General features: G+C 34.8%; 1 pseudogene; it reads left to right on the top strand.

Annotated features, from left to right (window-relative positions):
* Nucleotides 1–1,958: 1,958 nt before the first annotated feature.
* On the top strand, nt 1,959–2,077 carry LOC118606747 (annotated as a pseudogene).
* Nucleotides 2,078–17,346: the final 15,269 nt, after the last annotated feature.

The raw sequence follows: 17,346 nt of genomic DNA, 5'->3' as shown, positions 1-17,346 counted from the left end.
GTGTGTGTATGTGTGTATTAGATCTTCCACACTCATAGAATTGTGAAGATTAAAAAGAGTTTATATGGAAGGCGATTGGAACAGTGCCTGGCATAGAATGTTCAGTAAGTGCTGTTGTTCTCTTATTTTACCAATGAGGAGACTAATATCCAGAGAAATGGAGCAATATGCCAAGTAACTCTAAAGGAGGAGGCAAATCAGGCTCTGGACCCCCACCAGAGTGCCTCACTCACTCCTAGAAGAATTTCAATCTGGAACTGGAAGACAAATGCTAATACAATGGTACTAAAACCTGTCTCTTGACACAGATTCTTGTACCTGAATGTAGCTCTTGCTGATGCCATACATCAGAATTCAATTTTAATTTGGCATCCCTCAGGACATGGATAAGATAAAGGGCTAAAGGAAATCACCTTGCCTGTAGCACAGACCAGCTTCTTAAGCATTTTTATATTAAAATAATCATATGAGGGGTTAGTTATCTACCGGTCTCTATTTACATCATGAATAGGTAAACAATGGCTAAGGAAAAATGTAAAGATAATAAAAATGCATTTTGACATAATTTAATATAATTATACAATAATAATAACTATTATTAATATATAAATATATTTTATATAAATATAATTCCCAAAATATTCTTATGCCAGAGCAGTATTTTAAAGCATTGTTAAAGACAGATGGAACTTAGAAAACTTACAAGAGACCAGAAATCAGGAAAGCAATAATTAAAGACATTTTCTTGAGAAAATGTATTATTGGAATAGCTTATCTGAGCCAAAGTCTTATGAGATGTCCAAACAATTCTCCTAACCCTTTATTAGAATGATTGATATTTGTTTGAGTTACAAGATAATTATGCAGGTTAAGACCCATATGATGTGACCAAGCTGAAATTTTTTCCCATAACCCTCAAAACTCAAAAAAATAAATAAATTTGAGATCGAGTAAAAGAAGAAGAAGCAACTAATTTAAACATGTAGCAAAACATTCTAGAACCTATGTGAAAAACATATTTGCTCTATTAGTCATGCCTTATAATAACGCAGCAAAAATCTTCTTTTATTCTTATTATGAAAGCATATGGACCAGAAAAGAAAGACAAAACAGTAACTCTTGATTTGATTTAAGAGATTAAATTGACAGAAAAAAATGGGGAAAAGGAAATCATCAAGGTAATAGCCGAGAGGCTTGGAAACAAAGATAAGTAAAGTGAGACTTGATGTAAACAGTGAGAAAATTGCTCCATGCCTAGGAGGCTTAAGTTTACATATAATTCATTGCTCTATTCAGTTTTCTCTCTGATTCAGAATATGAGTTAGCATAAATTACTCCAACTCTGTTGGCAATTAATTTACACACACACACACAAAATGTACGAAACGTTTAAAGAGGCTCACATTAACAAGTGTTGGCAAGGATATGGAGAAAAGAGAATGTAGTTGATGGGATTGTAAATTGGTATAGCCACTATGGGAAATAGTATGCAGAAAAAAAATTAAAGTAGAACACTATATGTCCCAGCAATTCTACTTCTTGGTATTTATCCGAAGAAATCCAAAACACTAATGTGAAAAGATATATGCATTCTATCTTCACTGCTGCATTACTTACAATAGTCAAGATATGGAAGTAGCTTAAGAGTCAATAGGTGAATGGTTAAAGATGTGGTACACATAAAGCAATGGAATATTAAATCAATCATAATAAAGAATGAAATCTTGCTATTCGTGTCTATATGGATAGACCCAGAGGACATTATTCCAAATGAAATAACTCAAAGAAAAATAAATACCATATAATTTCATTTATATGTAGAATCAAAAAATATAACAAACAAACGAAACAAACTCATAGATACAAAGAATAAATTGATGGTCACCAGATGGGAGGGAGTTTAGGGGGATGGATGAAAAAAGAAGTAAAAATTGCCAGTTATAAAAATGACGATATTTGCCTATGGCCATGCTACACCGAACAAGTCCAATCCCATCTGATCTTGGAAGCTAAGCAGAATTGGGCCTGGTTAGTACTTGGATAGGAGACCACCTAGGAAGACCAGGTGCTGTAGGCATAAAAAAAATAAATAAGTAAGGGATTGTAAGCTGACAAGGTCCTTGCAATCTGTGAGGACAACCAAAGGTTGCCTCACCTAAAAAAAATAAATTAATAAAAATAAATGAAGATGTCAAATACAGCATAGGGTATATAGTCAATAATATTGTAATAACTATGTATGGTCAGATGAATATAAGACTTACATATGAGACTTATCCAGGTGATCCCTTCATAAGGTATATAAATGTCTAATCACTATGTCATACACCTGAAAATAATATAATAGTGTATGTGAACTATACATTGAAAATAAATTAAATTTTAAAAATCTTTTTAAAAAGATGCTCACATTTATGGGTGTAAGAGAGCCAATGATTGTTACTAATCAACAAAAACATATATAAAGAGTTCTAATCAAATTTACCAAGTGCTCCATAAACCTGTTTACAAAGCAGTGTGATGGCTTATTTCTGTTTGGTTTTATTTTAAAATTCATAACTCCAATCTTTATTTATAGAGATAGATAGATGATGATGATAGATAGATAGATAGATACATAGATACATAGATACATGGATAGATACATAGATAGATAGATGGATGATAGATAGATGATAGAATAGATAGATATATACCATCATCAACTCTTGCCCGGGCTATAGCGAGACTCATATTCCTGGTTCCATTCATGTTCCTCATAGTTTCCTTTTACACACAGTCAGAGTGAGCTTTCCAAAACACGAATCAGAAAGTGTAATTCTTCTTTTCAATGTTTCTGCCTGATGGCTTCCCGTTAGCTTCAAATAAATCCAAATGCACTCTATAGCCACAGGACCTCCGTGCCCTGCCCTGCCTGTGCCTCCAATTTCAGCTCATTTTCTTCCATCTGGCTGCGTGTATCCCAACCATTGTGCTTTCTTGTTGTTCTTCCAGTGCACCAAGTTCTCTCCTGCCTCAGGTCTTTACACACACTGCTCCTTCTGGCAGGTATATGCTTCCCCACACTTTTATATGGCTGGCCCTTCACATCATTTACATCTTGCTCAAATACCACCTCCTCAAAGGCTGTCCTGGCCAATATATCTAACATTCCCCAATCTCTGCCCTTTACTATTTCCTTGTCCTGCTTTATTTCTTTTAAAGCATTTGTCGCAATCCAAAACTATATCCTTTTAATGTACATGTTCATTTTCATATTGTTTCTTCTGCTCATCAGAAAATAAGGATCCTGAGGGCAGGAATGTGGGCATCTAGTTCACTGTTATATTCCTAGTGTCTAAAACAGTCACTGAAATATAATAGAAATAATGAGTGAGGCAAAAAAAGAAACAGAAAGAGTTGTGTTTCCAGCTCAGATTCTGGATTCAAGCGGGCTGTGCTGACTATTTCATGTTTATTACTTTTTGCCTATAATAACAACAACAAAATAGCAATAACCTACATGTATATCAATAGATGGCTATTAAATAAATCATGGAACATGCATATGATAGAATAAGATGCACTTATATAAAAAAAAATTAAGAAGATCACAGTGTATCTATAAAATCAGGTGAAAAAAGGAAGTTACAGAATGTGTGCTCTGGTTATCTGCCTTGCTATCTCTGGGCCTATACACATGCTGCTCTTTTGATCTGGAATGTTCTCCAGACCTTTCTAAAAACATTCCCCAACACACTATTTAAAATATTTTCTACACTCCCTTTACTCATTAATCTCATGTCTTGCTTTATTTTTCTGCAGTTATTATCACCATCCAAAATTATATTATTTATATATATATATATATATATATATTTTTTTTTTAATTGTTGGTCTTTCCTAGAAGAATGTAAACATCTTAAATGCAGGAACCTTGACAACCTTATTTATAGTTGCCTTCCCAGAGCCTAGAACAGTGGCTGGAGTAAGATATAAATGAGAAATGAGAGAAGAAAGAGATAGAACTGAGTTTCCTAATCAGGTTCTGTTGGATTCTAGAGTATATCTACCCACATAATGTGCCACCTTTCATTCTTAAAATATGTGTTAGGACCTTAGTGTTTTCAGGCTGAAAGGAACTTTAGAGATTATCTAGTTCAAGCCCTTGATTTTGCAGAAGAGACGACAGAGCTGAAGGTTAGATGATGTGTGGAGGTCTAGGGAATATGGGGGGCAGTCAGTGGTGAGAAGACAATATTTTTACTTTTTCAGCTTTGACACATGTAATGTGTTTCTTATTTTGAAAAAAAAAATACATAAATGCATTTGGAAAGATATCAGTAATATGGTATCCAGTTAAATAATTCAAGCACAAGCACTGTGAGGGGTTGGAGGAAGATAAGTCTCTGTGGGCACAATCATTGGTCAGGGAAGGCTTCCTGAAGGAACACATAGCTGGACCTTAATGACGGAAGGGATTTGACAGAAAGATAAAGCACTTAGCTTCTGCTCTGAGGGTTCACTCCCCAGGGGAAGAGAAAGCTCCATCAGCAACCCATATATGACAGTCCTAACTGCTATCACTTACCTCTGTGCAGTGCTATGCATACACAGAGAAGGTGCGTTAGTCAGCTAGGGCTGCCATAAAAAATACACAGACTGCATGGCTTAACAAACAGAAGTGTATTTTCTCACAGTTCTGAAGCTCGGGAACTCTCAGATCAAGGCGTCTACAAATTGGATTCATGGTGAGAACTTTTTTCCTCGCTAGCAGATGGCCAACTTCTGGCTGTGTCTTCACATAATTGAGAGAGAGATAAGCTCTCTGGTGTCTCTTCTTATAAGGACATGAATCCCATATGAAGGTCCCACCCTCATGAATTCATATAACCCTAATTACCTCCCCAAATCCCCACCTCTAAATCACTATAGGGGTGAGGGTTTCAACGTATGAATTTTAGGGAACGGAAACAGTCAGTCCATAACAAGAGGGGAAGTGTTAACTTTGCCTGTGGTTGTAGAGGAAGTGAGTCCTGAGCTTGGCCTTAAAACAGACGTAGGAGATCAGCAATGGAGAAATAGTGAGGGCATGCCATACAGAGAAAACGGCAGGAACAAAAACACAGGAGAAAGAATGAAAGGTGAGCATTTCAGCATAGCTAGAGTAAGGACTACCTATGGGGGAAAAAAAAGAGTGAGGTAGAGAAACTAAGTCGAGACCAGATTAAAGATAGTCCCTGAGCATGATGTTAAGGAGCTTAAAATTTCTTCTTATAGGCAATGGAAGTGTGATAAAATTGTGTGTGTGTGTGTGTGTGTGCATGTGTATGTGTGTGTGCATTATAATAAAGTTGTTTGGATGACAGTAATACAAGTTTAATATTTGAAAACTGAATATTAAAAATTTTTAATGTCGAAATAATTTCAAACTTACAGAAAGGTTGCAAGAATACTACAAAGAATTCAGGTATACTCTTTACCCAGATTTACCAGTTTATTACTATTTTGCCACATTTACTTTATTATTCTCCTTTCCTCTCTCTGTATAACATATTACTTATGTAAACATATAAAAATAAAGATATATAGATGTACATGTGTATGATATAACATACATGGATATATACACACATATAGACTCACACATACATACACATATTTTTTTCCTGAATTGAGAGTAATTTCTATACCTTTTTAATTGTTCAGTGTCTATTTCCCAAGAATAAAGACATTCCTTTTTATAACTACATTACTGTTATTAAATTCAGGAAGTTTTAATGCTGACGTAATACTTTTATCTAGTCCAATTTTGTCATTGTCTTAATAATGACCTTTTGCTACAGTAATGTTTATCTTGTATAAGACTAAATCCAGGAACATGTGTTGTAGTTCATTTTCTTGCCTCTTCAGTGTCATTTAATCTGGAAAGTTCTTCAACCTGTTTTTAATTTTCATGACATTGACATTTAAAAAAAAAACCAAGGAGGATTTTTAAAGCAAATGGTATGTTTTAAAATACTTTATTATTGAAAAATGACTAAAGTCAGTGAGAAATGGATGGTTAAGAAAGAGTATCAAGCAAGGCGCAGAGAGGAGACTCTGGAGATAAAAACAGCTGAGGTGATGAAGGCCTCCTAATGGGATGGGAGAGAAGGGCACCCATGTGAGTGAGTCAACAGCATTTAGTGCTGATTATGTGTGAAAAATAAAGAAAATGGAAGTTTGAGTCTAGCTTGGGACATTTAATGGATGGTGAAAAGGATCATTAGATAAATAAATTTTACTTCTTGTCTGACTCTAGGTTGAAAGAAGATAACCAGTTTTATCTTTGAATTATAAGTGCATCTGTGTATTATACAGTTAGAAATAAGACAGGGAGCTCAGGTGAGGTATCTAGAATAGAGGATTACCTAAAGAAAGATAAACCCATCTTTTGCTCATTCTTCTATCTCCTGGCTGAGCTCGAACACAGTAGACTCTTAATAAAGATTGTAGACTGAGGACCATCTCATAGGAGCCTAAGAATAAGCCATGGATGATCAAATTTCCTTCTGAGAAGATGACTGCTGGGAGGACTGTGGGGATTTCCCCAAAGTTTTGAGGAATCCCTGAGTCAGAGGATCAGGGCAGCTCCTTTCCTGTTGCTGAGAATCAGTCAAACAGGAATTAACAGAGTTCCGGAAGCACACACCATTTTCTACTGGGTCTGCAATCTTTACCCAGAATTTCCAAATCCAAAAAAACTCTTATTTTTGCATCTCATTTGGCAGCAAAACCTGACCTGAAATGATCCCGAAGCTTTTGATAGTGTGTATTTATCCCACTCACTGAATATTTATACATTGCACTGCATGACTATCAATATTTTTGATAACAAGGGCTGCCTCAGAACTCACTGAGAATAATAATTAATTCATGGTATATCTACTCTATCTTTTTTCTTTCTAAGCTCTAAAAAATTCTGAATTTCAAATTCATGGGACTGAAAGATTTCAGGTAAGGAAATACGGAGTGTATTTAAAATGTGTTGGTAAATAATTTGCAACCTAGACTGGGGCCTTTAAATGAACATTTCACTGATGAAAATGTGAGTGGAGCTCACAGAAGGCTCTCAAGCTTTGGCACCTTATATCCAGAATGACCGAGAGGACCTGTTTTGACTCACTGCTCCTCACTTCAGCATCTTTGGTGCTTTACTTGATTCTGTGTCTCAGCAACCAATACAGACTCACCAGTCAATTCAAAGACTCATTCTTCTCCTTGATATGGTTTTTTCTATTTGATCACTGGCCCTCCTGAATCATAACTTCCTCTAAACAAGGCACCTCTTCTCATCGGCCTTACTCCACCCTCACTATGCTGTTCCCTGTGGTACTCATAACCTATACCTATTCCCTTCTGTCCTGTGCCAAACTCTGGGAGGTAGAGATGTGTGTGCAAAGAGGAATCAGACTAGCCAGCCATTCAACCATCTGACTGGTCATTTGTTGGATCATTCATTCATTCAAAAAATATATACTGAATCTCTGGAATGTGCCAGGCACTGTTCTAGGTATTTGAAGTACAGCAATTAACAGACATATTTCATGTTATCATTGAGTTTATAGTCTACCAAGGAAAACAGATATTAAATAAGTAATTAACTGCAATTGTAGTAAGTGCTACAAATGGGGATGCAGACTGTGGTGAAAGTGTGTAAGGAGGAGGAAGGGGCCTAACTTGGCATAGAAGCTCAAGGAAATCTTCCCAGAGGAAGTGGCTTTTGAGCTGAGATGAGAAAAATGAGTAGGAGGTAGCCTGGTAGCCCAGTGAAAAGGGGGAGGAGGGCCCGGAGGAGAATGAAGGTGGGGAGAATTGCTGACAAAGCAATCTGCATTAAAAGAACCCAAGGCAAGAAGGAACTTGGCCAACAAAGTGTAGATGTGAAAGCCAAAACTGTGGCTAGAAGGCAGAAAGAGAGAACCTGGAGTGAAGTAAAGAAGTTTGGTCTTTAACCTAAGAGATAATCAGCCATTGAGGGGCTTCAAGTAAAGATGTCACCTAATCAGATACTACTTATTAGATCACTCCAGTTGTGGGAAGAGAAGGAATTGTAAGATCAAGAGTGAATGAATGAAGAATTGAATAAAATAGTGCTTCCCTCCGAGGATACACAGACATCTAATAGAAAAGGTAATAAGAAAACACTCCAAACGAGCGTCACCCTGAGCAGAACTGGACCTCCCTGCTCCTGAAATAGTGGGTTTCAAAGGGTAAGGGCCTTGGGTAAGGCCAAGGCTTCCAGGAAGGATCTACTATCTCCAGGAAGGAAAAGAATCAAGACTCCCCTTCTAGGTGGGTCGTTAGGACCACCTTTCACCTCTGAGGAAGAAGCCTATCCCAGAAAATGTTGTCTTCTCACAGTAGTCCAACTACAATTCTATAGTCAAAGAATGCTCTATCTCTTTGGCCTTCCCTCCATATTTTTTGTGTGTTTGAATAGTATCCCAATAAAAATCAAAGTTGGGATAACTTTGCCTTTAAGTTTGTTTTTCATAAATACTTGTCATTTAAACTCTTAAGATGGCCACGAAGTTTGCATTAGAATCATAATCATATGTTATATATAAATGACTTTACTTAAATAGAGCAGAATTTACTCTGGCTTACTTCCATACTCCAAGACTTTTATGCTGCCTGCTGGCATTAGGAACACTGCTGGAATTCATTCTTGAACAGAACTTTTCCTGAACTGAAACTCTATACTAAAAGCAGTGAAGAAAACTTGTTACCATTCATTTATGTTGGACTTAGATTCAAAGAGTGGGAGGAGTGGAGGAAGGACAATAGTTCTTTGACACTAGAAATCTAAGTTAGTAGAAGGTCAAAAATCCCTTCATTAGACTTGATAGCCTGAGGCAGAGTAATCAGAAAAACAATTATGCAAAGTAGATGTTTAGCAGGAGGGGAAAGATAAGATAAATAAATGTCATGAAACATATTAAGCCATTGCCAAAGGGTATACGTGATTCCTTGGAATTCTAAAAATTACTAGCTCTTTGTAATTGTGACAGTTTACCAATGAGTGATAAAATTTTATATTCAGAAGTAAAAGGAACTTGTACACTTGAAATTGGGCTTTTTTTCTTTCATTTTTGCATCTATATGATAATAATATTAAAATATGGAAGGAAATGAGTTCTGTACTATTAAAAACTACTTATTATTCCAAAAATAGTAACGGCTACCTAAAAGGCAAGACTTGAAATGTACTATTCAAATGTCACTCTACTATTTCCAATTGTTCCTCTAATTGTGACTTTGGATCCCAAATTTAATAGTTTAGCGCTGAATAGTCTTTCTGAAATGCGTAAAAGTGCATCTTGTCTTTACTCTCTTAATATTGTACCCATCTTTCTAATTAAAATTTACACTTTCTTTCTAGACTAAGATTTAGGAATAACTGCCAAAGTTTTTTTAAAAATGGTTTGAACAAAAGAATATTGTTAGCAGTCTGGCGGTTTATTAAAATTTCACAGCTATATTTCCAGTTTTAGTGCATGTGCTGCCAAAGTGGGCACCACCACAACTACATTTCCATCTAACATTCCACATTATCCTTGCCCATAGCCAACCACCACCCAAACACTAGCAATCTCAGAAAACAGCAGTGTGTTAAGTAGCTTTCCTTTAGGCCATACTAATTTTACCTGGTCAATTTGAAGTCACAGTATACTGTAGAATTATCTATTTCAACATTAATGAAAGTTAAAGATGTACTTGGATCTCTTAGGTGAGAAGAAAAAAGTCATGAATATTTTTGTTCAAGTTTTGGAGATCCTACAAATTGAGAGAAACCTCCCTCATCTCTATCTGTCTCTGTCTTTATTCCTATATCTATATATCTAATCTATATCTATCTAGATCTATATATTTTTGGATTATGTCCTCCCTGCTTATTGTAATGCCTTATTGCAACCTAAGGGCAACTGAGTCCAGGGCTTGTGCTGCCTGTGCAGCTCAGCCAATAGGAGTTGAGCCATTTAGAATAGGTGTTTATTATCAGAGGACTGGTGATCTGAGAAGGCAGAAGGTTAACACCTTCAAAAACTGCCTTACTTTCTCAGTCCAGTTTAAGGTATTTAAGGGAAAATCTGGGCATTATTCCAGAGGCTGTGCGAAGGTTCTGGGGGCGTCTGTTGCGCTTCATGGTGCCTCCCCTCTGGCAATGTGGTCCTCGGGAACAAAGATGAGAGTCATCTGGAACGAATGCTAGACCATAAAGACTGTGATCAGTAAGCATAAGAACATTAATCATAAATTTCAGGGTCACTTTCTATGGCAGGGACATTCCAAGCCTCAGGGGACAATCTATTGTTAAGCTACAGGGTAAGGAAAGGTGAGGTCCATAGGCTGTGAGGCCTCTACTAAGGGGGTTCTACCTGAGCTCTTCTTCATTATGATTCATTTAAGAAAAAGGAAGGAACCCATCCACATTCTAAAGTAACTTACACACATGCTGCTTCGGCTTCTGCATTAATTAAAAGATTTAATAACACTGCAGAAAAATCCCAAGTAAAAATCATCGCGTCCCCAGAAGATTGTATCAGTTTCGAATTGTTTCTTCTTCCTAAAAATCCTTGATTGTCTGTCCAGCCAGTAATACCTCAAAATACCTGAGTTAATATATATTTGTAACTATACTTAAAACTGTTTACTCCTACCCACCCCTCCACTACCCACGAATGTGGCACACATTTCTTTTCCTTTTTCTCTTCCTGTCTTGCTGGCCATTAATACCAGGAATTTAAAAATGAGGACGTTCTGAAGGGTAGGCTCTACAAAACTGATGTAACTTGGCTTATACTCTTAAAATTTTGGCCCAGGATAGTCAAATATATTTTAGTCATAATAGTCGTAAGATTTATAACCTCAAATGAAACTCAAAATCAAAGAATAATTTTTTAAAATTCAAGCGGCCTTTCAAGATGAGAGAATTTAACTACAGTTTTAGTGTACCATGACTTTGGGGGTATTTTGTTCTCTAATAGCTTTCGAAACTCATAATTATAGATAACTTTTAATTGGCTCAAATTATTCTTAAAACTGATAGAGAGAGAAACTGCTTTTTATTCCTCAATATATAGTCCTCCCGTCTTCCCCAAGAATTTTAGGTGAGCGTGAAATCACATTAGCTAGAGACTAATTTCTTTCTGCTGCCTTTACAAACCAAGTTTTGCCATTGGCACGTGAGTGGATATGACTCTAGAATTTTTAGGTCACATTAGAAAACTGTTCACCTTTATGTCTTATTTCCCCATATTACTTAACAATATTTAATAATTACCTACATAAACTGGTATTATCTTGAGAATAGAAAAACTAGTAAAAATTGTCCTTATGTTCAACTTGTTTCCGAATTAAGAGATATAAGTAAAATAAATTCACAAATAATTCAAAACAAGGTAAAACAAAACAAGTCATCATAACAGATGTATGAATAACGCCTAACAGTTCAAAGGAAAAAGATAGATAATACATATAGGCTGAGGCATCGAAAAAATATTTTATTCAGGAGTTAAATGATTGAGAAGGGTGTTAATGAATAGATAGAGAGTAGGAGAGGGTGGCTCCTCTGCCCCCAGTCCACCTCTCAAAAAGCAGAAAAGGTCAAATTGCTTCCTGTGAGTCTTGGCACTGGAATTGAGTTACTAACAGTGTTGCATAAGCATTAAATGTCAGAAAATACGTTAATGCTTTACATGCTTATTTTATTATAGCGGCTGTAACAAAGGACCACAAACTTAGTAGTTCAAAACAATACAAATTTAATATCTTAGAGTTTTGGAGATCAGAAATCCAATATGGATTTCATTGGACTTTGCTCAGGAAATCAGCAGAGGAGCTACATTCCTTTCCGGACACCCAGGAGAAAATCAATTTCCTTGCTCTTTCCAGCTTCCAGAGGTTGTCTACATTCCTTGAATAGTGGCCTCTTCCTTCATCTTCAAAGCAAGCAATGCTGGTAGAGTTCTTTCCACATTGCATTATTCTTTTATTTTTAATAATAAAAATGTCATTTTATTCAGAAAAACATAAAAATTATCAATACACATATATGTGTGTGTATGTGTGTACATATGTATGTACATGTATGTATGTGTGTGCATATATATTTTTTAGATCATATAATTATATAAAGAAAACATTAACAGAACTGAAGGGAAAAATATATAGCAATACAAAAATAGTATGAAACTTCAATATTCCACTCTCAACAATACATTGCATTATTCTAATCTCTTCTGCTTCCCTCTTTCACTTTAAAAGTCCCTTTTAATTACATTGGGCCCACGCAGATAATCCAGGAAAATCTCCCTCTCAAGGTCAACTGATGAGCAACCTTAATATCATTTCTTATGGGTAGATGACTTAAGTGTATAGATGCAGACTACCTCTCTCTTCTGAGTTAGAATTATTTCCAAGTTGGACTTCATGTATTTTCTGATAACAAAGCATCGTTTTCAAAAATTTCTCCTCAATATAGAAAAGTATAAACTAATGAAATATTCATTGACTAGAGTTCTTTTATCTTTGAGTTTATTCAGCAAATAAAATTTCTGAACCCCAAGTCTGAGAATCTGGAAATAATATCATCAGAAATATCTGCAGTGTCAGAAGATATTATTTCTTAAATCTGTCTCATATTTAATAAATGCTTCCACTCAGGGCATTTGTTTCCTAAAAGCCTTATGCTTTGGTTAGATTAATATATTAAAGTTCTCATGGCTGTTTAAGTTAACCTTCAGTGTGGAATCATTCAATCAATGTAGCCAATAGTGTACAAGAATCTTCTGGGTACTGGGCAGTGAACATACAAACCCTAGAAAAATGAATTATCAGGAAAGAGACAACAGTCCTTGAGTTCCCCCATTACTGTCAGAAATTTCAATCAGAAAAGCAGCAAAGCACAGTAGAAAGAGCTTTGAAGTCAGGCAAACTGAGTTTATATTCACATTTCATTACTTACTAGCTATGTAACTTTAGGCAAATCATTTGAGCTCTTTAAAATTTCCTATCTTTACAACACCTATGTCATAGAGGGGATGAGATAATTTCTATTAATGATTAAATGAATGAATGTTGGTCTCTTTCCAAATTAACCTTTCATTTTTAAAACAGATGCACATAGAATGACTTGCTTACAAATCAAAGGAAATTGTACTACAGTCTTAGAGCCAAAGAATTCACAAGGCAGAAGTCTCAGCTAATGGAGGAAATATTATTATGACAGCCAAAGTATCAAGTTAGATATAATAATATGAACTTTCCATATTAAATTTTTTATGCGGAAAGTAGTAAATGACTTCGACGAAACTTGGTTTAAAACAAGAAGGCTGTTTCTTTTATCATTAAAGTCTAGTTGTTCTAAGATCCTTTGACCTTGGACTGTACTCACACACAAAAATTACTGATATTTTTGTAAGATTATATACAAGTTTTGGAGTTTTAATGAACAGTGACAACACAAATTCATAGGGATACTGTTAAACGGTTTAGCTACTAATCTAAACTTCATGCTATCTAGAAAATGCAAAGAAACATTTTCTCTTATATGAAATTTCTGAACCAAAGGCTGTCAAGATGCTTTCAAAATATAAGTAATGCCTATTAAAAGGCTTGACTATCAATTTTTGGTATTGTACCAAACAAATCATTGTGATTCAATGACTTTTGTAAATCTACTTAATTATTTTTGTTTTACATACATTATTTTCATTTTATTTTAAATTACCTTGCTAAAAATACATTAGAGGTTTGTCTCATCAAGCATATATTTTATTGATTATTTAAATGATGAATATAATTACACAAATTTTTCAACTAACATCTTCTGATTTTGACTCATTTGGCTTCCTCTCTCTGAAGGGTAATGACTCAGACACGTTTGCAAATTATTTTAAGTCCATAAGTTTTATAGTAAAGAAACACAACATTTTTATTATCTTTTTGATATTATCTATGCTAGTAGATAAGTTCTTCTAGTATACTTACTTCCAATTATAAATACACACAATTTTCGCTCAAAAAAAATGCTAACTGAAAACATGAATTTTAATGTTTTTTTCCCCTTAATACCTTTATAAAGTAATGGCCTGCTATCTCTGTGGTATGACATTTTAGTTGTAGCAAGGATCCCTCCCCCCACCCCGCTCCTTTTTTACCACCTGAAGACATTATGATGTTTAGAACAGTACTATCCAATAGAACTTTCTGCCATGATGAACTGTTGTGTGCTGTCCAATACAGTAGCCACTAGCTAGATGTTGCTACTGAGTACTTGAAATATGGTTAGGGTAATGAACTAAAATTTGAATTTCATTTATTTTAATTAATTTAAATAACCACATGTAGCTAGTGACACTGCAGGTCTAGAATGCATTTAAAATAGCGGGAACAGTGGACAAGTATGTTTACTATGTCTTCATGCCTCACCCACTTCGCAAGCTATTCAACTCTTATCCATAGCAGGATATAAGCCAAGTCTCATTTCCTCCATGAATCTTTCACTGACCACTCTAATCCACGTGGATGTCTCTCTGAAATCCTAAACACTTAATTGCTTTATAATAGAATTTAGAATTATATCTTGTACAATACTTTAATTTTAATGCATGTTTTAGCATAAAACAATACAAATTTACTACCAGCTTCTATTCATTAAAAGATTATAGTGTTAAATACTTTGCACATGTCTTATTTCTTCTCCTTAATAGGCCTATAATGTATATATTATAAACTCTATTTTACCTATGAGGAAATTGTGGCTCAGAGGGATGATATGATTTGCTCAGATCAAACCAGTAATAAATGGCAGAGCTCAAACTTGAAACCAGGTCCATGATTTCAGTCTTCATAGGTAGGGGTCTTGTCAGACTATGCAGGGTCATTTGAGATACTCTGGCCTGATTTGATTATTGGAAACCATCATAACAAACCTAAACCTGTTTGAGAAAGCTACTTTGTAACAATTACAGCTCAGTGGGAATAAAAGATTATGATTTAATTTAAATGACAAGAGTATTTCATTTAGTGAAAGACCATTCCAAAGTTCTTCCATCATAGACTAGACATCATTTTCTTAAAAACCAGTTGCTCCCTCTAGTGAAGATTGATGGGAATATCATATCAAGTATTTTTAAGAGTCTCAGCAGAAGCTTTGGTTCTTAGTGGTCACTTGGAAGTTAGTGGAAATGCATTTTGTTATTACAAAGAATGGGAGTTGTCATTGGCTTTCATTAGGTGGGCTCAGGGATGCTAGATATTATACAGGAAGTCCTCATCAACAAAAAAAATGTTCCACTTCCGAGAGGAAAACTCACTTTTATTTAGCTGAGCTTGGAATTTGACATAATTTTACATATAAAAACAAAATATGTTTGCACTGATTTACTGTGCAATAGATTTTCCAGGAAATTATGGCATTTCATCTAATTTAAGACATCAGTTATAAAATATAATATTATTTAAATATCGAGGACAAAAAACAAGAAAAACATTGCCATTTAAACTAAGACACAACCTATTTAGACATAATTTTTAATTTTGTCTTTATTTAAATAGCTGTTGTACGCTTATTTAGACATAAATCAAACATTACAGTTGGACATATATAAGGGGAAAACAAAAGCAAAATAGTTATTTCCAAAACTTTTCCACATTCTGAAAATTTTCTGAAACAGGTTTTAACTCAGAGTTGTCAATATCCATGTTTTTTCAAACAGTATTATCCTCTCTCCTATCAAGTATTATGATGATGCTATATTTTTTAAAACAATGCTCAACTCTTGTGTCTAGGATTTTCTTTGAAGCCACTGACACCAATTACAAAAGTTTTGATGTTGGTATTTTTTTGAGCCTTCCAAAGATATTGATGGAAAGTTTTCAAAATAAAAGGAATAAAGTGCTTATATTCCTTCTTCAGATCTTTAAACAGATTGTCCAGACAGGAAATTGGTAACAATAACTAAGTTTGTGTATGCTCAGGCAATGGCAATAACAACCATATCATGACTGACACCTGGCTGATGGTGCTTGTAAGACATACTGATTTCAGAAATGTGAAAACATATTTCCTATAATGGAAGCAATGGACTGTGGCAATCGAGGGGAACTTTTCCTTTTATTTTCCAAAACTTAACTAAGATTTGGTCACCAATCAAGAAAATGCTACTCATGGTACTTGAGCCACAAGTAAACCTGTCAGTCTCCATCCATAGTGGCTTTGTCAACAGATTTAACTACTTTGTCGTTTTTTTATAGAGTAGGCATGTTAATGCCTTTACATATTAAAATAGACACTAATATAAATTATTTTTCTTTCTTTTATATCAGAGGTATTGTTATATTGATGTTTTTCTATGTATGTATATAGGCAGGTGGTATTATCTAATAATTTCATTTCAAGAAAGTAAAGATTGATTTAGAAAATATCTTCTAAAAAGATGGCACTGGGTCTGACAGGGTTTAGGAAATACTGAATTTAGGGATCATAAATAAATGCTTTTCCTCTAAACAGAAAGCAACTCCATGGCACTTTCCTAACTGATATTAATGTGCTTCTGGACAGAGAAATGGAAGAGGAGACAAAAAATTATGTATTAATTTAACACTGAGGATAGTTTTATGTTCTTAAGAAAGTGACTTTATATTTTATATATGAGCTCTTGAGTCTACCACTTTGTATGTCATTTTGAGTGACTCATTCTCTTTGTCTCAGTTCCCTAATAAGTAAAATGAAGTAATAGCATTACCTCACAGAGTTCTTATGAGAACTAAATGATACAATCCATGGGATGGTGTTCACAGGAGTGTTGGTACATCAGAAGTACTAAATATGTGAAATCTATCATTAATTATAATCATAAACTATATCTTTCTACAAAACAAAAATGTCTGAACTTCTGCTAAACTCCTTACTACCTGAGAAATCATTCCTGAAGAATCTATGATTTCTTGTTGTAGTGGAGAATAACTTCATGGTTTTGTAAATGTTTTCTCACAGAACCATATTAGAAAAGATCAGACTACCTTTTGGATAATGAGGTTTATTACCAATTGCCCCAGAAATGCCCTGTAATATACAAATATACCTTATATTCCAAAATGCAAAAAGGTAATACATGAAGTGTAGCTAAAATATATTCTCCATCAAATAAAACATAATGCCAGTATACACATGCTATTAGTTTTTGTAAAGTCATTTAATGTTTTATTAAAATCAACAAAAGTCGTTAAGGATCTACCAAAATCTCAGCTACAGGCTATGCTGAGTAAATACAAAAGCAGCACTGTATTCCTATCCCATGGGAAGATGTTGGGCGC

Source organism: Rousettus aegyptiacus, unplaced genomic scaffold (assembly GCF_014176215.1).
Source record: "Rousettus aegyptiacus isolate mRouAeg1 unplaced genomic scaffold, mRouAeg1.p scaffold_m13_p_1, whole genome shotgun sequence".
Lineage (NCBI taxonomy): Eukaryota > Metazoa > Chordata > Mammalia > Chiroptera > Pteropodidae > Rousettus > Rousettus aegyptiacus.
This window is presented reverse-complemented; position numbering and strand designations above follow the sequence as displayed.